The sequence below is a fragment of the Oculina patagonica genome, chromosome 5, assembly GCF_052425735.1.
Source record: "Oculina patagonica isolate OP01 chromosome 5, crgOcupat, whole genome shotgun sequence".
Taxonomy (NCBI): domain Eukaryota; kingdom Metazoa; phylum Cnidaria; class Anthozoa; order Scleractinia; family Oculinidae; genus Oculina; species Oculina patagonica.
Genome location: NC_135762.1, coordinates 22,322,440 through 22,343,146, shown reverse-complemented (window position 1 = coordinate 22,343,146; position 20,707 = coordinate 22,322,440). Strand labels below are relative to the sequence as shown.

General features: G+C 37.7%; 1 long non-coding RNA gene across 1 annotated transcript; it reads left to right on the top strand.

The window, feature by feature from the left end:
- Positions 1 to 770: 770 nt before the first annotated feature.
- On the top strand, positions 771 to 13,700 carry LOC144654651 (uncharacterized). Its single transcript, XR_013570959.1, has 7 exons — positions 771 to 964; positions 1,146 to 1,205; positions 10,661 to 10,695; positions 11,237 to 11,276; positions 11,689 to 11,723; positions 12,027 to 12,066; positions 12,618 to 13,700. It is a non-coding gene; the product is annotated as an uncharacterized LOC144654651 (long non-coding RNA).
- Positions 13,701 to 20,707: the final 7,007 nt, after the last annotated feature.

Genomic DNA, 20,707 nt, shown 5'->3' with positions numbered 1-20,707 from the left:
CCAAAATTTTCCTTACCAGTCTTGACGGGAAAAAATACATCCGGGAATCCGCCAGAATCAGCCGGAATCCTGAAAATTTTGCTCTTCGAATCCGCAATCCACTTTTGATCCGAAATCCTCTAAAGTTTGAAATCCGAAATCTACTTTTAAAATAGTGTGAAAATCAATCGCAAAAAAAAATCATTAGGAGGAGATCGAAAACTCTTAAATGTACGGGGACGTTGAACCCCCCCCCGGGGGGTACTCCCTATTACGGCCTATACTGGGAGGCTCAATCCGAAAGGGGTACCTTTTTCAGAATTTTTTCAATTACCGAACCCAATCAAACGATTGGTGTTCGATTGAGTTTGATTGATTTTGGTTCAATTTAGTTCCTTCAGAAAAGGGTAGGGATTTCATAAGTGTAGGTATACGAAAGGGTATGGAAATCTGTCATTTAGACTTTTAAAAGGGCCTTTAATTAAAATATTTCGAGCAGTTGCAATTTATGGCTGTATATTTTTGATTTATTAAGCGCTACATGAAAATGACAAGAAAACGTCGTGTTCTAAGTCTATGCCAGGTCTTTCAGGTATATAAAAGAGGTACCTTTCTTCAGTATAAATTAGTAAAAGGTATGCGAAAGGGGTTCAATTTCTGTCAAAATCGTATATAAACGGGTAAGGGGTTAGAGCTCGGGGCGGAGCCTCCCCGTATAAAACTTTTTTAGGTACCACCCCCTCCTCCCCCCCCCCGGGCGTTGAACGCTCTAAGCCTTCCATTGTCGCCACACGAAAAATCCCGCCAAGTGTCTGTAACAAGCAAAGTGATTGGTCGAATGAATTGATCCCACCGTACGCGTAGGCGAACCGCGGCGAACCGTAGGTGGCAGATAGCGCTTTACTCTGCAAAACTTTTTAACTCGGACAATTTTTAACATCATAGATGAGCAGGTAAAGAAGAAAAGCACTGTCACAAACGAAAGGTAAGTAATCTACTATACTGAAAGATCGAGAAAGGGAACTGAGCCACATTATGATAAGCTTAGGTGACTTGTTTAAGCTTGCTTAGCTTCACAGTTCTGCAGATTTATTGGCGGTCAGATTTTTAAACTTGCACTTCTGAATGTGATCAATGGTCACCGTCGTTAAACATGTTTACTGCAGAGAACGTAATTGCCCAAGTACAGCAAGGAGACGTTCTAGGAAAAGCTCTTCTATTTCAAGGTAAGGTTCTTGTTCTTATTGTTTATCGATGCATCGCTTCAAAACGTTTGCTGGTTTAATGACTGTGTTTTAACTAGCGCTTCTGAATGCGATCAATGACCAGTAAGAGGTCGTAAGAGAGGCAAAATTCCAAAAAAACAAGACTGGAAAAAGGTTGGAATCTACGACAACATTCAATACCCAGTAATTGAAATAAAATCAACGAATGCATTAACCTAAAGCTGAATAGCGAAAAGCCAAATCTGCAAACAGCCGTAACGCAAACAGGCAGAACGCAGTCAATGCAAAAAGGCATCACGCAAACAGACACAACGTCAAAGGCATAGAGCGGTTTTCACTTGAGTGTCGAAAGTTAGATTGCGTTTGCTTTGGTTTTGCATTGCTTCGCTTAGTGATTGGCTTAAAAATCTCGCGCCACTTTCTCAGCCAATCAGAACTAAAACCAAAACCAATTGTGACTCGCTCGCGCACGTTTTCCCGCGCTTCGTGCCGGCTTCATGTATTTGCTTCGAGTTTTGATCGGTGAGGGTAAAAGGCGGAATGAGTTTGCGGAATGGCATGTGGCATGACTTGAGGAATGGCATAATTATGCGGAATGTAATTTACGCGGGATGACTCATTGATATACATTTTACTGAAGAGCGCGCCAATTTTTAAAGAGCAGACGCTTTATTAAATACTGCGGGCTTAATGATGACAATCGATTGAAGATAGCGTTCTTCACGGATTCTACGAAAAATATTTCGGCGGCCAGTGTTTCCCCAATGCTAAGGATTTCCCATTCTGTGGACGGTTTATCGCTTTTAGTCAAAAGATAAAAACAGCGACGGAAAAGCATCCGACCGTAGATCTTTATACTACAAACCGAAAAATGCCTCGGATACATCTTTGTATTAATATTCATGTAGCGGTTATTAATACTGTATAAGTTAAACAAAACATCGAGACAGAAAGTCCAGTTTTGGCGGATGTCATCTCAGCTTCAGTAATGCACCTATCAATGGTTTGCCCCAGGATGGGGGGGGCGGGCGACCCCCGGGAATTTGACATCGTGAAGTTCTCCCAGGGTAGGGATTTTGACATCTAAAATGGCCTGCTGGGTTAGAAATTTAAGAAGAGATATGGGAAATTTGACATTCACTAGGTGCCCAGAGGTGGAGAATTCGACTTTGGATTTCAAAAAATTTCAAATTCCCCGGGGGTCGCCCGCCCCCCCCATCCTGGGGCAAACCATTGATAGGTGCATAAGTAGAGGGTACAAAGCAGAGAGATTACGAACACTACGGCATATTTGTTTCATTAGAAGTCTGCTAGCCCTGCTTTTCGTTAGTCTCCTTCACAGCCGCTCGGGCTGAAATGACGCAACGCTCCCGGTTCGGCTCGAGTGCCGGGCTGCGAAGGAGACTAGCTTTTCGCCTCCCATTATGAAGACTATATAAACTCAGTGGAAGACTTGAACATTAACTTAAAAGAGCGGCAACCGATCGAGTAGAGCGAAACTTTCATATAGTGACTATAGTCTCGATATAGTCACTGCACGGTAAAAACAAGCTATCGTATTTCAAATCTAGCTCGCATTTTGACTCGTCCCCAGTCGTCTCTTATGCGAAAATTGCATGATTCCCTCCGTGTTCAGCAGTCGACTCAAGACGGACTCAAAGACGACTGGGGACGAGTCAGGCTCGCATTGCAGATTTACCGATAAGGCAGATAAGGAATCCGGCGAGTAATTATCATTGCCTACTTATTGTGAATACTTGGCTTTCTCTTAGGAAAAGAAAATCATTCGCTAAACATACATTTTATTTTACCGCAAAGATCACGAGACGCACATCGATAAAATCCACTGCAGTGTAAATAGTGTCACACCAGCGGAGAAGCCGTGTCACGATCTCTTCATCGCTGTAATAAAAAGCTAGAAATACACCAAAAGTAGTTGTCTTCAATGAAACCACTAGCTTTTTCCCACCCCTAGCAAGTTTTGATTTAGAAAGAAACGATTCCTGGAACAAGGCAGTGACACGGTCACACATTATTTCGCGGGCGACTAACAACACGTCACTTGCTTTCATTTTATATTTAAATGCGTTGTCTTTTTAAAAACTTCTCTTCAAATGGGTTGAACTTGACAGTTGTGTGTCTTGCCTTGAAGTACGTAGCTTTAGAACGAATATCGTTCTGTATTTGAGGCAAATAGACGAGAGTTTTCATTCATGTTAACAGAACTACTCACACACAGCTAGTCGATAATTCAAGTCCTCGGAAGCGTCACGGCAAATAGCGAAAATAATTTCTCTGCTTCTGTTCGGCATAAATCGGTGATTTGAATGGTGAAATGATCTTTACAACGATGTTCTATGGAAGTTTCCTGCTCAGTTCTTGATTGTTTGAGCCAGCAGTATTTAACAAGGCGGCTTCTCTTTTAAAATTTGGCGCGCTTTTTAGTATAACTTATGTCAATGAATCATTCCGCGTAAATTACATTCCGCATAATTATGCCATTCCGCAACTCATGCCACATGCCATTCTGCAAACTCATTCCTCCTTTTACCCTCACCGAGTTTTGATTGATTCACTGGATTGTCTGTGTCCTTTGTGATTGGCCAGAGTAATTACTTTGGTTTGGGTTTTACGACACTCAATTGAAAACTGCTCTAATGCAAACCATACGCAAATAGGCATAACGCAAAAAGCCATCACGCAACCAGGCATAACGCAAAACCGCATAACGCAAATGGACAGAACGCAAAGAGGGATCATCCAAATAAAAAGCCACAGAACATTTTCGTCCCCAAAGCCCCTTATTTTTGCCTTGTTCTCTTTCTTTCGATATTGCCATTACTACGATAGTGAGAAAGACCTTGAAATGATTGAAAATAAAAGTTTTTACCACATATTTATTGCTATTAGTTTTCATACAATGTGTTGACAAAGACCCCCGGCACATCTATCAGTAAATTCTGAGCAATTTATTTTCAATCATTAACCAACCCGTAAACTTAAGATATACTCTTAATAAACTACACTTGCCATCTAGCCTGAAATTTTCTCTGCGTATTACTTTTGAAGACTTTCAAAAAAAAAATAAATAAAAGTTTCCCTTCCATAGTCTGCGCACGAACTTTAGAAAACAATTCTTCCTAATCGATAAAACAAAAATATCGTTATATCTGACCTAAAATAAAGTGTTAAAAATAGACTAAATTTTCGGCACCCTTCTGTTGCCTTCCTCAGTGTAAAATGACTTAAAATGACTAAATTTAAAAGTTCTCAAACCTTTCACGGTCCCTAAGGGATACAATAAAAGGCGCCAACAAAATCGTAAGCCAGTCCGAATACATTGATTCTAAGGGGTGGACCATTAGATTTGTGATTGGGCGGGGGGGGGGGGGGGCGGTTGCAAATCCCCCAAAAAAATCGAGCAAGGCCCGCCTGAGTCGAAAAAAAATCGAGCAAAGCTGTTACGAAGGAAAAAAAATCAATCGACCATCCAAAAAATATACTGTAAGGCTGGGAGCATATAAAAAAATCGAGCAGCTAAAATTCATGCACCCCCCCCCCCCTCCCATTAAAAATCTAATGGTCCACCCCTTTAAACAGACAGCGACCGTAAGAGTAAATACAAACATCCATCATGCAACTTTAAAAATTCCAAAGAAAATAGGATTTGCATGGCATTTTGCAATAGTCTGTAGAATCACTAACCAATATTAAGGTATACTATAAAAGCTACAATGAAAACCGCTATAGGGGATGACATGATACAAGCACGTGACTGTAGTACCTCTAGTAAAACATAATCAGTTCTTCTCTGTATGGTTGTCACGGGACCAGCGTTGCTATAGTAACTGAAAAAGTCCAATCTCGTCGACTGGTCTGTACTTCCGGTCTTCATTTCCATGGTAACATTGACACATTTCCATGAGGAACTGTACAACCACCGTTTGCCTGTGTGGTAGGAGGTTTCTTCCAACGTTGCCATGCCGACATGCAAAATACCACTGCTGAATATCATTGTTAAATTTCGTGGATTTTCATCCTTAAATCGCCTTTTCTCCTCTTCTGAAGCACCAATGCTATTAGTTATGGATACGTATTTGAGCGAAATTGTCTTTGTTTGGCCTTCTGTAAGCTCTATAACGGAACTATTTTCCTTTACATCTCTGCAACACCATTTGGAAACTCCGACTTTTTTGTAATACATTTTTGTGAGGTTGACACGAAGCCTGTTGTTGGAAGACGCCTTCACCGAGGAAAATTGTGTATGGTAGCATTCGAGATCCTTTGACGGCCCTAATGGTATATTAGATGGTAAAACTTTAATATCAATTGTGTCCCTGTAAATTTGTAATCCTGAACTGTCGCGATAGCTTGTATAAGTTGAGAAAGTGCCGGTACCGGACTGACCTTTCTTCAAAGACCAGTTCAAACAAGACCATTTTCCACTGGTTTCCACTGTGATAGAATTGTAGTAGACAGATAAACTCGCCATGGACGCCATGACGCGCTCACCATCGAAGCGAATGTACAAAGATCTACCATGGATGTTAAAAGACGCCCAGAGGTACAACCATTGCTCTTCGCCTTTACTAAGCGTGATTCTCAATTGTTTCTTCGTCTTTTCTGTTCCGTAACTGTCTGTGTAGATGTGTTCAATGTCCACTGCTGCAATTTGATTGCGAGCTTTTACATCCAGAGCTCCAGCCGAAGTGCTGTGCAGAACTGTGGAGTTGAACGCACAAGCCTTGTCATTTTCGTTGGCTGGTAAACATTTTGCGTATTGAACGGCCAGCAAGGCTGATAATATAAAGAACACCAGCTTCATGTTTCTTGAGCTTCAGGGACTGTTTCTCTGTTTCTGACGACTGCGACTACAAAATGAATGTCTGCAAGCACAATTTGTGTCTTTATATAACCAGACTGAACGGAAAATGTCATGATATGAAGCAATATTTGTCATTACGCAAATGATTACTGACGTTCTATACAAGCCTCCTGCGCAGAGACTCTTTGAGCACGTTCCCGGAGTGATAAGAGACGGGGGGGGGGGGGGGGGGAGTGGCGCATGATCTACGCGTGACAAGCCCAAAGAGCGACTGCGCAGGAGACTAGTACTGTACGTGTAAAAATTTAGGACCCACCAGGGAGTTGTGCGAGCTAACACTGCCCTATTCTTTCTTTTTTTTTTTTTGCTCTTTATTACTGTTCCTGCACACTTGCACACACCATTACAATACCAGTTACTGACACTGGATAAGCTATCTTACAAAGACGATTCTACTATTGCTTACACAACATACACTACATTACAAAAACAATACTATTGTTGCTTACATAAACGCTACTCATTTTTTTAATTAATTTCTGATTAATTGCTAAGCTTCAACACTGTACAATAACACTGCCCTATTATTGTACACTTCCCTTATTTTAAAGCGCAGGCAAAAAAACTTCCGCTGCTTGGTGACTTTATATACCGAGAAATAAAGGAAGAAAGTTTGCAATTTAGGTGTACGCGTCAGCGTAGCCTGCAACCGCAGACGTATTTCCGGCTGTCTTGCGTTCGCAGGCTAGACAGTCTCAGGGTCAGCGATAACCTGAGATCATGCCCTCCCTCCCTACTTCCCTCTTTCATCTTTGCAAGGGAAAAAAACGCCTGATCGCAGGTTAGGTCAGCGAGAACAACCGGGATGCTCAGACATTACAATTAATAAAACAATTATTCCACTTCCGCTTGTTAGATATGACATCGTTGGCTATCGCCCATCGCTCATAATCTGGACAAATGCCCGGGGGGGGGGGGTACTTGGCCTAAGTTTAGGTATAGGGGTGCCGCTGGAGGTTTGAAACCCTGACCCTGTTTAGGACAATAAAAACTTAAAATGCCTACCCTGTGTAGGACAACACCCCCCTATTCTAAGACCCTATTTAGGACAAAGGACAACATCAACAATCATTTACGCTTTATTGTGATTGCGTCCCATACGCGATGTTTGAAGCATTGAAATGCAAAAACACCTATCCCACCGAATAAAATAGTTCTTTTTATTGAAGCGAAAGCGAAAACAATGTAAATACATGGACGACAGTCTTGCAGCCATACCCTGTCTAGGACAGCTTCAGGCCCTGTTTAGGACAGAGGAGCTTGAAATTACATACCCTGTTCAGGACCGGAGGAGTCAAAAACCATACCCTATCCAGCGGCACGTCCCCGTATAGGCCATATAGGGGAGTGTCCCCCCCCCCCCCCGGGGACAAATGAAATTACGTAAGCCAGTTCCTGGTTTCCATGAAATACAATGATGAAATGTTATAGCGAGTCATAGCCTTTCATCATGCATCAAAGATTTCTGTCACGTACATTTCCGGTCGGGGATACCTTGGTAGTCACAATGTAGTCCGTCTGTACTCGTAATGTTTTCCACTTTTACTTTTTAGAATGACGGCTATTTACGGAACCACTTTGTGTTTCCATGCTGGAAATGTGTGCTCGGCACCTTACAAAACTGAGGAAAATCGTACGCCTGCAAAATTGATGTAATATATGTACAATTTACAATATACAGACGCATTTTTCGCACTTCGGCGCGCAAACGATTGTTAGTTTCTTCAAAATATTTAATTATATTCATTTTAACAGTTTATTCGAGATGGAAATCAAACGTGCAAGCCAAACGCATAGTTCGAACACAAGGGGAATACACTATTTTTTATATATATAAGAATTTTTCATGCTCGGGCCGGATATTCTTATTTTTCTGCCGATTTTAGGCTGAAATTCAAAATACTGTATCGTCCACTTCCTCCACAAAGAAACTTCCGCTGCTTGGTGACTTCATATACCGAGAAATAACGGAAGAAAATCTGGACAAATAAAATTACGTAAGCTGGTTCCTGGTTAGCCTGCGTCACTATAAACGTAATCTAACCCCGGCTAGCCGTTTGCAGTGTCGATGCAGTGCTGTTACCATCGCGTTTCATCGTGCGTCACGATTCTGTCACGCACGTTTCCGGTATACATGAGGACACTGGGAACGAGATTTCGAGATAACTTGATAGTCAAGTACTCCGTCGAGTAGTCGTAACGAGGCACTTTTGCGGTAACTTCAGGAAAAGCGAGAGCTTTTAAATTCTTTTCGCTAGATGTTCATTTACTTCTTTGGTTGCGCATTTACTTCGGCTTCTGAACAATGTCCTCAGCAGCGATACACCGAAGTAAAAGGTCAAGGCGTCAGGTTGCCTGTTCCAGGCTCTCGGTTGCCCGCGTTTTTCGCTTTCCCCTTCAACTACCGAAAGCCTGGAACAGGCTAGGCGTCAGGTAACTGAGTTGTATGAACTTCTGGTTGTAATTTGAATAAATTTTTTTAAGATTTAATGAAGAGGTAGAAGAAAGATAATTATGACAAAAACTAAAAAGAAATTGCAATTCTGTTCTTCCTTCAAAACTGACCGAAGCACATCAATTAAAAATGTGCAAGTCTTGTGCAACTCAAACAATTTCTATCAAAAAAGTTAAAGGTCAGGCAATGATGATTTAAGGATTGAAACTGGTAGACATTGTATACCAAACATTCAAGAACATCTAACAATATGTAAATTTTGTTTATGAAATGAGGTAATGAATGGATCTCACTTCTTCTTTTCGTGTACTTTATATCAAAGTATTATAAGAAAAAAGCTCTTTGATGATGTAAGTTTAAAATATCTCAACTTTTGTACCTAAACAATTCTGATAAAAAATGATTTCTTTTCAATAACATAGATCCTTTTGTTTGTAAGAAGTTGGGCTACTTTAGTTTTCAAGCCTTTCAGAAAAGAAAAAAAATCATTATTTAGATTTAAATTAACTCTGCTTTTTTTAAACTTTTTTTTTACCTGCAGTACCATCTATGTAGATGGGAATCCAAATAGAGCAGTTTTCAATTGTGTCGTAAAACCGAAACCAAATAAAAACTCTGGTCAATTACAAAGGACACAGACAATCCAGTGAACCAATCAAAAGTTGAAGTAAATACATGTAGCCGGCGCAAAGCCCCGGGGGGGCACTTCCTATAAATGGGCTAATGGGGATGTGCCGCTGGATGGGGTCGCATTTTCACGACTGGACTGACTATAATGGGGTCGCCATTTCAAGCATTTTTTATAGGGTGACTAGAATGGGGTCACACTTTTCCGGGATTTTGAGAGTACGAAAATCTGGCAAGTTGTGATTTATGAACGGAAATATTCGCCGAAAAAAATGTTACCGTATTTATTGCTGTTGTTCAATATTTGACAAACAGCTCCCAGAAAGTGACTAAGTTGGGGTCGTAAAAATTAAATTTACCCAAAAGTGACTAAGATGGGGTCTATAATTGGCCATAGAATAAGACTATAATGGGGTAGGGGTTCTGAGAGGTCAGCGGCACATACCCAACAAAAATTTACCCAAGTACCCCCCCCGGGCGCAAAGCGCGGGAAAACGTAGCAAGTTGCGCTTTAGTTTTAGTTTAACTTCTGATTGGCTATTTAAGTAATTTGCGCGGGTTTCTTTGAACCAGTTACTAAGCCTAGTAACGCAAAACCAAAGCAAATGCGAACTTCTTTCTATACTCAAATAAAAACCGCTCAAAACTCGTTGTTGTTGCTGTAATTATTTTTGGAACACCACCAGACAGTTGACCCCATCTACTAATTTTAAACTTCAAATTCTAATTTTAAAACTACTTTCAATCTTCAGTATTTCTCATTTCTCTCAATTTTACTAATCCTTTGAGAAAAACTATCACTATCTCCTCCCAAACATACTCAAAAATTAACCAAAATATTTTAAAACATTCTAAAGCATAGAACATCATGTAGAAAGACGTAATGAGCGAGGGGTTTTAGGATTGCTTAAACGCGAACTAACGAGATATTTCCGTGGGTGCCATGTTTAAGCGACGAAAAAAACGGACTTCAGGTGAATCCCCGCCGTATTCAGTATGTTGAATCGTTGGATAAAGTTTTAAAAACTATCTAGAAAATTTGTTGTTTTGCAAAAAAAAATCCTAATAAAGTTTGTCCCAATAAAGATAGTAATGTATTCACATTCATTTACTCTATAGGTGGATTTCCAATAACGCGCAATTTTTTACGTGCGTTAACGTGCGTGAAAATTTTTGAGACAATGTATGAACGAACTGCGTTAACGTGTACGCAAGTCGTTCATACATTGTCTCTAAATTTTGTCACGCACGTAAAAAATACGCGTCAGTTGAAATCCACCCTATGACTTATGCTTACTAAGATATGGGAGGAAAAAATTTGCATAAGCCATAGGGTGGGAAGAAGGGGAGGAAGGGAAGGAAAGAGCCAAAGAGCCCCGTGGAAATGTGAAGACGAATTTACATGCTGAATTCTACTTTTTCAATCATTATCACCGAGCAAGATGCATATTTTGTTTTACGCTTGTTTGTTGTTGTTTGGAAATGCAGGTGCAGGTCTCAAACCAAAAGGCTGCACACGAAATGTAAGTAACATTTTCAAATCGTTAACATTGACATGGGTTGTTCTGATTTTCCGTGTCTGTTATAGAAAATGTTGGGGACTCAGATCTTTTCTTTGTTCCACACTCGTGACATAATGAGCATTTCATCTTTATCAGAAAAAATGTTATCTGCGAATTTAACTAAATATATGATATTTATATATTTATTACATATTTAAATGAAATTATAAATTTGTTTTAAGTACCATTTATATTAAAGCCTGTTTTGGCTAAATGAAAAAATCCAGCTGGTTCTTATACGCTATTTTAATTTTTCGTTATCAAATATTTTGTTCTCGGAAATACTAGCTTGTCAAGCTACTCTGAAATTCGAGCTTAAATAAAGTTTTTTCTGTTGTTGTTGTTTGTTGTTGTACGCTGTTTTTCTTCTTATTGTACTTTCGCTTGACAAAGTTTTCAAGAGGGGATTTATTGTATTTAATGCACCAAAATTGTGTTAATTAATTTTGTCACTTTTAAGGCCTTTAAAAACGCTCATCCTATTTGTGTTTCTTTTTGACAGCAAATTAAAAAGCGCCAAAAAGAAAATCTCCAGCCTCAAGGTATGTGGACAATTTTTTTTTCATTAAATAGTATTTTAATTTACCAATAATATTTAAATTGTTGGCAAGAACACCATTTACATTTTTTAACAATTGTATTTGACAGCTTAACTGGTTTGGTTTGAAATTTAAAAGTCCACAATATTTAACGTTTTTGGTGTAGAATACAGTAAACGGTGAGTAAAAACCCGCGAGTAAGAACCTAATTTTTCCTGTTAGCCTAAACAGGTTTTTACATACGTAATGGTTAACACAAATAGTAGGCAATTATTGTTCTTAATAGGTTCTAATTTTCTGAAGAAAATGTTAGGCTCTTACTTGCGAGTTTTCACTGTACTCTTTTCATTATCACCAAGCTATTAGCACATTTTTTTTTACACTTTTTTGTTGTTGTTTCGAATTCAAAATGCAGAAGCAGGTCTCAAGCCAGAACGCTCTACATGAAATGTAAGTAACATTTGTCCTTAACATTGACATGGTTTTTTTGATTTTTAGTGTCTATAAGAGAAATGTCGGGGACTCAGATTTTTTCTTTGTTTCATGCTCGTGACATAATGAACATTTCATCTTTATCAGATCTGCGAATTTAAATTATTCTTTGGCTTTGTGTAATATGCAGCTTGTTTTCTTATCCTTTTGCTTTTCGTCTTATTCTACTTTCGTTTGACAATTTTTTTAAAGGGGGATTCATTCAGTACTTACGCACCAAAATGTGTTATAATAAATTTTGTCACTTTTAAGGCCTAACAGTGAGTTAACAAATGCCCAAAGAGAAATTTCTGACCTCAAGGTATGTGTACACTTTTTGTCAATAAATATTATATTTTATTTACCGGTGATATTTTAAAATTAGTGGCAAGAACACCATTAACATATTTTTACAGTTGCATTTGCCAGCTTAATAACAGAACTTGAGTCCTGAATGACAAATATATGTACAGCAAGTGTCAATATTAATATTATATATATATATTAATTTTATTATTGAATTATTAATATTTAACAATAATTCGCCAAAGTCGAAGTGATTATTTAACAATAATCACTGAGCCTGAGGCGAATAATTGTTTTATTTTTAAAGCGATTTCTTTAAAAAGAGATAGATTTTCATTCAGCAAATCCATCAAATGCCACCATGTTCACTGGACGGGATGGCAAATCGTGGCATGGCTTAGTTGTCAAACCTTGAGATGCTATATTCACCGCCTAGTACCAAGCTTCTCGACCAATCAGAATGTTTCATTCTTGAATTAACCTTTAGAATATTATATATTGTATATATTGATACTATTATTGTCTAAATAGTTTTTTAACACAACATTTTACTGTTTCTTGGTTTAGAATACCTCCTTCCTTAGATCCTGCGTGAAGACGTTAGAAAAGCAAATTTTGCCGTACTTCTCTCTCCATAATATTGCCTACTCCTTTCTTACTTTTCAATATTGAGCAACAGTAATTCTTTCATTTAATTTCTACTTTTTGTAACTGGGTCTATTTTTGCTGATTTGTAACCGACTTTAATAATTTTAAACTAAAACAACAAGCTAATTTATCGTACCTCAGTACATCAACCTAATGTTCAGTAACTACCGGCTTATACTATAGGTTTTAACTGAATAATTTTTGTGTGTAATTATCCCAGTAATGATTTTAATTAAACAAGACCAGCTTATATAAAATTATGATATACCAATATGTTAGCCTAGTAAACAATATTGATTTCAGTATCTTCCAGCATATACTACATTTTGTTCATCATCAGAGAGGTCAACTCTGATATGCCTATCTATATATTAAACAGAACAAATGTCGGAAAAAAATCAAATGTCCCGAGCGGGATTCGAACCCACGACACCCCGATCTCATGGAAGGTGCTCTAACCACTGAGCTACCGAGGCAACCACAGTGGAGTGAGTCGAATATTTGCTACAAGGGAAACATTGATTACCAGACATTTGCTCCCAGGCCTCTCGGACTGGGAATTACTTCTGTGGGTCGTCGAGACGAAGCTTCGCTTTGTTCTGTTTAATATATAGATAGGCATATCAGAGTTGACCTCTCTGATGATGAACATTTGTTCGAAATATGCCGTGTTACGTACATACTACATTTTGTATTTGAAGTTATGTAATCCCAATGATAAACACTGAATTCAGTTAAACTCATCTTTTATAACTGAATTATTTTTCTTTGTGTTTTTTTTTTCTTTGTGCTATCATCCAGTTTTATGATTTAAATCAAACGAAACCAGCTTAGCAGTAATACTAACAGATTTATTTTAACTATTTGTTATGGTATTCAAACATCTTACTGTATCTCTACCACATTTTTTTAACTAAAATTTGTTTTTCCGGTTTAATATTTATATGAGCAAAGTCCAGCTTAGCAGTACAATATGAATTCTTTACTGTACCTTAATCAATACCAATGATAAACGTTGAATTCAGTTAAACTCATTTTTTGTAACTGAATTATTTTCACGGCTTTGTGTTATTTTTTCTTTGCGCTATCATCCAGTTTTATGATTTAAATCAAACAAAACCAGCTTAGCAGTTATATTATACAAGCAGATCTATTTTAATTATTTTAAATTCTAATCAAACATTTTGCTGTATCTCTACGACATTTTTTTTGTAAAATAATTTTAACTGAAATTATTTTTTTAGTTATTGTCTGGCTTATGACTTATATCAAACAAGACCAGCTTAACAATACACTGAGTATTTTAATATATTGATCATTAGGATTGATATATATATATATATATACAGTACGTATATCAATCCTAATGATCAACATTGAATTCAATTTTTTCCATGGAATATAAATATATATCTTTTGTAACAGAATTATTTTTTGCGTGTTATCAAAAGGGGTAAAGGTATCAAACATGACCAGCTTAGCAATAATACAAGCAGATCTTCTTTTGTAATCAAATTTTTTACTGTATCCCTACCACATTTTTTGTAAAGACAATACCTATTGTATTATTTTTTAAATTATTTTTTCATATTTTTCTAAGCCAATCAGACTTAGCAGAGTTCCACATGTGGAATTCTTATTTTTGGATTGATATATTTGTATAAACATTTTTCTTAATTTTTTTTCTTCAATGGATTATGTGAAATTACGGGCCATCAAGTTGATGATACATTACCTGTGATTGTTTTCTATCTTTTCACCATGTTTTCTTGCAGTGCGTTTTAGTGATTTAAGACCAATCAGCTCTACCATATATATAAGAGAGGTAAAATTCAATAAGAAATTATGAACGGGCATACTGAGTGTCAATTTAACGTGAAACAAACACGTATTGTCACGCATTGATTTCCTTTTCCCAAAATTTGAGATGAAAGATGCCATTTGGGTACTTGACTACCTTGTCCCCAAGATCTAGTCAGTTAGGGACGGACCATTAGAAAAGTGATAGGGGGGGGGGGGGTGAGGAATTTTCGGCTTGCACGATTTTTTTTTCTGTCCATTTCTTGTGCAGGAATTTTTTTTTCGGGTGAAATCCCCTGCTCGAATTTTTTTTTTTGACAAATGTTTTTTTTTAATTCAGACAAATGTCATGTATTGCTATTTTATACCATGCTTTTGGCAAATGTTGCTTTGTTGATTATCTGCTTAGTTGTTTAAATATTTTAAAAATGCTGTTGTTCATTGATTTCATCCTTTAGGGACTGTCAATAAGTACCGAAGGGGGGGGGGGGGGTCAAGGGGTGGTGCAATTGGAAAAGTGGAGGCTGAAAAATATGTGACCCACCCCTTCCTTCTAGATCAAAACTGACTGGCCCACCCCTGATCAGGGGTTGGAAATTACATAACTCACCCCTTTTTTACAGAAAAAAAATAGTTAATAAGGAAAAAAGTCATTTTGATTGTCTGTAATGGATTAGAGGTTTTTGAATTGATATCAGCTTTTAAAGTGCGATCCCAATCATACACCATCTTCTTTCGCTTCGTAACACACCAAAGCAGGATGAATTTCTCACTTCGTATAGTAGATTTGTGTTTTCACACATTTCCGTGTTAATTCCGTGAGAAAACTTCGACATAAACATATGCAAAAACTGAAACAATACGTAACAGAAATTCATAAATAATTACTGAGAAAATTTTGAAATTTCTAGGCTCGGAAATGCTATTTTCAGCGTTCTCCGCCATATATTTCGTCGAATAATTGATCTCATCAAGTGTTAAATGATGACAGGTATTTTCAGTGCTTAATAGGACCTTTCTTTCTGCACGATTTTTTTTCTTTGCCTTCCCATTTGCACGAATTTTTTTTCTTACCATTTTGGCTTGCATGAATTTTTTTTTGTTTTTTCCCCACCCCCCCCCCCCCCCCATCACTTTTCTAATGGTCTGTCCCTTAAGGCCGTAAGCCAGGAAAACAGGAAGCGCGGGAATAGATGTGAGTTACCAGTCCCACAACGCTAAGCGAACCGCGCACTATCAATCCCAAAAATGCCGCGCACGATCAAGGAGCACGCCTGAGGACGAGTTTGCAATATGCTGTGGTTTATTCTCATTTGATCAGTCTTGGGTACCTGTATCGCATGTATTGGAAAGTCGAGTGTTATGTAACTGTTATTCTGTGGCAAAAAAGTAAAAATAAATTAAGACAAGTAAGTAACGCGACATCAATGATAAATGATTCTTAATCGATTTAACAACAGTCACTCCCTCCCCCTCCTGCCCGGGGTATCTTGCCGGTGTATTTTGAAAACACAAAACAGACGAAGACAATCAGAGTAAATTGACGGATGTAGATTGTCCAAGTATCGCAATATCAAAGTTAAGCGATACTTAATCGTATTTTGTGTGTTACGTAACTGAATAAACCTCTGCACGTGAAGTATCGTGTGCGTGTATTTTTCAGAAACGTGCTGTGGCTGTCTGGCCGTCAAATGGTCAGTCGCGTGTTTCAGTGGTTAGTCCGTTAAATTATCCGCTTTAGTAACAGCTACAATAAATATTTAGTTACATATTGGAATAAAATTTTGGATAATGGAGTATTGAGTATTCATAGTTAGCTTAGTGGGATTTAAGAATATCAAAGAAATTTACAGATAAACACGCATTTTTGCATTGCAACCGCTTCAAGATAAAGCCTATTTGTGCATGGGTTCACGATTCATATTCAGATTGGACAGAAAACAACTGTCGACATAATTCCCCTCCCCAAAAATTGAAAATTAAATATTACAAAGATTGCTCAAAAAAGAACAACATTTTTACAGTTTTTGTATAGCAAGGGGGACCTTTTTCGCTTATCAATGTAAACCGATGAAACATGAACCTCATTTCGTGCGGTGAAACGGATAGCCGCGTATGCTGCAATACAACTCACGTGTAAAATGATTTAAATTTATTTAAAGCCCGGACCAAACAAAAACAAGTCAGAGTATATCAACGGATGTAGACGGATGGTTCAAGTATTGCAGTATCAAAGTTAAGCGATACTTATCATATAAATGTGTGTTACGTAACATGTTTAAATCTCTGCACGTGAGATTTGTGTACGTGAATTTTCAAGAAACGTGCTGTTTATCTAAACCAAGCTCAGCGAGAACAGATTGCAATAATAGACCATGCTATTATTAGCTCTTAGGCTTGGAGAATATTGATAAAATGGTAAAGGCGAACATTTTTTCGGTGTGCAACGCCTTCCAGTCGCTGTAATAGTCTATTCGTGTTCAAGGGTTCAAGACTGATTTTCAGATTCAGATGAATATTTCACAAACCAACAGACTTCCACCTTTTGCATTTGTTGTACTTGGTCACGAGAAATGTCTAGGCTAAGCAGGTTGCCTGTTACAAGAGGATTCAAAATACATGTGGTTTACCTTTTCAGAGACTTCACGCAACGTCAAAATAGATTCAAATGGTCATTCGGTGGTATGATAAGTCCTCAAACTGATTTGGCAAAATCAACTGTACTGTGTGCTGCAACTGTTTCAATCCATGAAACTGTTTTCACTGCTGTGTTGAGCCGAAAATTTAAACTCCGTCTTAAAACGTGGCAAAAACTCAAAACGTGGCAAACTTAATTGTCTTGCAAGCAATGCACAAAACTGCTTTCAATGCTGTGTTTAAAAGATTTGGATTTGGATTGGATTTCGATTTGCGTACAACACTGAAAAATTCGGACCGTCGGTTGCAGCTTTTATCAACCTGTATTTCCTAGTGTGCATTTCATAACCCGCGTGCCCACGAAAACAGTTCAAAATTGGTACATAATGTGATGTTTTTCCATTTATTTTACTGAGTTTTATTTGGCTGATATCGTTATCACAACTTTAACTCAAATCTGTCGCAATGGTTAAAGAAAACAGGATTTTGCTCAGTCTTCGCTACATGTGTTACGTAACTGTTATTTTGTGGCAAAACAAATAAAAATAAACTAAGGAGATGCTATATGACATAGCACTCGTTTACGTATCGCAACTTCAATGATCAATGATACTCAATACATTTGAAACAATAGTCACTCCCACTCCATCCTGCCTGGGTCATCCTGCACTTTAAGTATCGCAGTATCAAAGTTTAGCGATACTTCATCTTATAAATGTGTGTTACGTAACGTGTTAAAACCTCTGCACGTGAGAATCGTGTGTGTGTATTTTGAAAACGTGCTGGTATCTGAACCCAGTTCAGTGAGAACAGATTGCGATAATGGACTACTACTAGCTTTCTAGGCTTAAAGAATATTGAAAAAATACGTAGAGGCGAACAATTTTTCTGTGTGCAACGCATTCCAGTTGCTGTAATAACCTATTGAGTCGCACAGGGGTTCAAGACTAACTTTCAGTCTCAGATATTCACATACAGCCACACAGTTTGATAATTTTACCTTCACTCGGTTTTCATGGCTCGCGCGAGTACAAAATAAGAATATTTTCGCAAACCAACAAACCTTTTTACCCTTTGAATTTGTTTATACTTGGCCACGAGACTTACAAAAACTGCAAGAAATTTCTAGGCCAGGCAAGTTGCCTGTTACAAGAGACTTTAAAATACATGTGGTTTACCTTTTCAAAGACTTCACGCAACGTTCAAATAAATTCAAATAGTCATTCGGTGGTATGATAAGTCCTCAAACTTACTTGGCAAAATCAACTGTCCTGCAAGCTGCAACTGTAACAATGTACTAAACTGTTTTCACTGATGTGTTGAGCCAAGAACTTAAATTAAGACTCAAAATGCGACAAGAACTCAAAATGCTTTAAAATTATCTGTACTGCGAGCAATGCACAAAAACTGCTTTCAATGCTGTGTTGAATCAAGAATTTAAACTCACAGAATTAGATTCGGATTTGCGTAGAACACTGAAAAATACGTTCCGTGGGTTGCAGCTTTTATCAACTTGTATTTCCTAGTGCGGCATTTTCATAACCCGCGTGCCCACGAAAATTCAAATTTGTTACTCGATGTGATGTAAATTCATTTATTTTGATGATTTTTATTTGGCTAATATCAGTTTCACAATTTTACCTCAAAACTGTCCTTCGAGCAATAACTATGCTGTGTTGAAACGAGAACTAGAACTCAGAATTCTTTTAGGATTTGCGTACAAAATTGAAACATATATTTCGTGGGTTAAAAGCCTCACTGATGTATGTTATTTTTTTCACTTTACCGATTTTTTTTTTTACTGATATCGGTTTCACAAATATTTATGCAATTAAATAAAATTCCAGCGGTCAAAAAGAGCAGGATCTGATTAGTCTTTGGAACTTTGAAACTCGTAACATCGTTATGTAACTGTAGTTTTATCGTCCAAAATAACCTAAGCGGATGTTTTATGGCATGCCTGGGTCGTCCTGCAGTTTAATTTTTTAACAAAGGCAAATCAAAGTGAATCAACGGATGTAGCCGGGTCGTCCAAGTATCGCAGTATCAAAGTAAAGCGATAAATGTGTGTTACGTAACGCGTTTAAACCTCTGCACGTGAGATTCGTGTGAGCGTATTTTCAAGAAACGTGCTGGTTATCTGAACGAAGCTGCGAGAGCAGTTTGTGACATTGGACTGTTATTAACTTTCTAGGCTTGAAGAATGTTAAAAATACGTAGAGGCGAACTATTTTTCAATGTGAGACCCATCCTAGTCGCTGTAATGGCCAATTTGTACAGGGGTTCAAGGCCAATTTTCAGATTCAGATATTCACATACAGCCACACATTCGGATCAGTTTACCTTGAAACGGTTTTCACGACTCGCGCTTGTGCAAAATTTCAATATCAAAATCCAACAGATTTCAGTTTCTTCCCTTGACATTCGTTATACTAAGACTCAAGACTTACAAATAAATGCAAGAAACTACCAGGCGTAGCAAGTAACATGTTACAAAGATTCCAAATAACAAGGCCTACCTGTTAAGAAACTTCACACATCGTCAAATTCAAATGGATATTCGGTAATGTTATTCTTCCTTAAAAATATTTCAAAATCAACTGTCCTGCGAGCTATAAATGTTACATTACAGTAAACTGCTTTCCTCGTTGTGTTGCGCGGAGAATTTATTTGAACTTAAAATTGAATTCGTTTCACATTTGTAGGTTGTTTATGATGAGTGGGTTGCACCATATATTTTATCAAAGCATTTTAAAATCCACATGCCCACTAAAATTCAGAATTGCCACACAATGTGATGTTTATTCATCCATTTGACTGATTTTTTTAGTCGGCTGATAGCGTTTTCACAATTTAACTTCAAATCAATTGTCACAGCTGTAAGGGTTTTACTCAGTACTGTTCTTCGGAACCTGCATGGCATCTATGTTTGAAAGTCGTAATATCATTACGTAACCGGCTTTTCTTTTTTGGCAAAACAGAAATAAACTAAGCGGATGTTTGTTACATAACATGAGATTCGTTTAAGTATCGCAACATCGGATATGAAATATGTTCAATCAATGTATAATATCAATAGCTTAGTAATGGACAACATTTTATGTAAGCCCTGTAAAGCAGGGGGCAGGCTTTTACTGAAACGACCGTCAGCGTTGGCAGGCTGTTTGGCTGAATTTATGCCCACAATCGATCGCGTGCGATCAAATCGTTAGGCGCGTGCGCCTCGTGATTCAACTCGCGTGTAGTGTGATTTATTTAAAAAAAATCATTTAAAAAGTTTTATTGTGTAATTAGTTTGATTTATAAACCATTCGATGGAAACTGTTTCAGATATTTCATTTAATTTAGCAAACACTACTTGTATTTTTCCTTTTGTAAAAAACCGCTAAAATTAACTCGTTCACTTTTGACCGACCAGGTTTTCTTATTAAAAGGATATTTGTAACTTGTTTGTACGGTTAAGTGAACTCCAAAAAGTCGTTGATCTTTTTCTCTTCAAATTTCCTGAGACTTGTCAGCCTGGTCACAATATCTTCACTTCTCTACAAGATATTTATTCTATTTACCTTCCC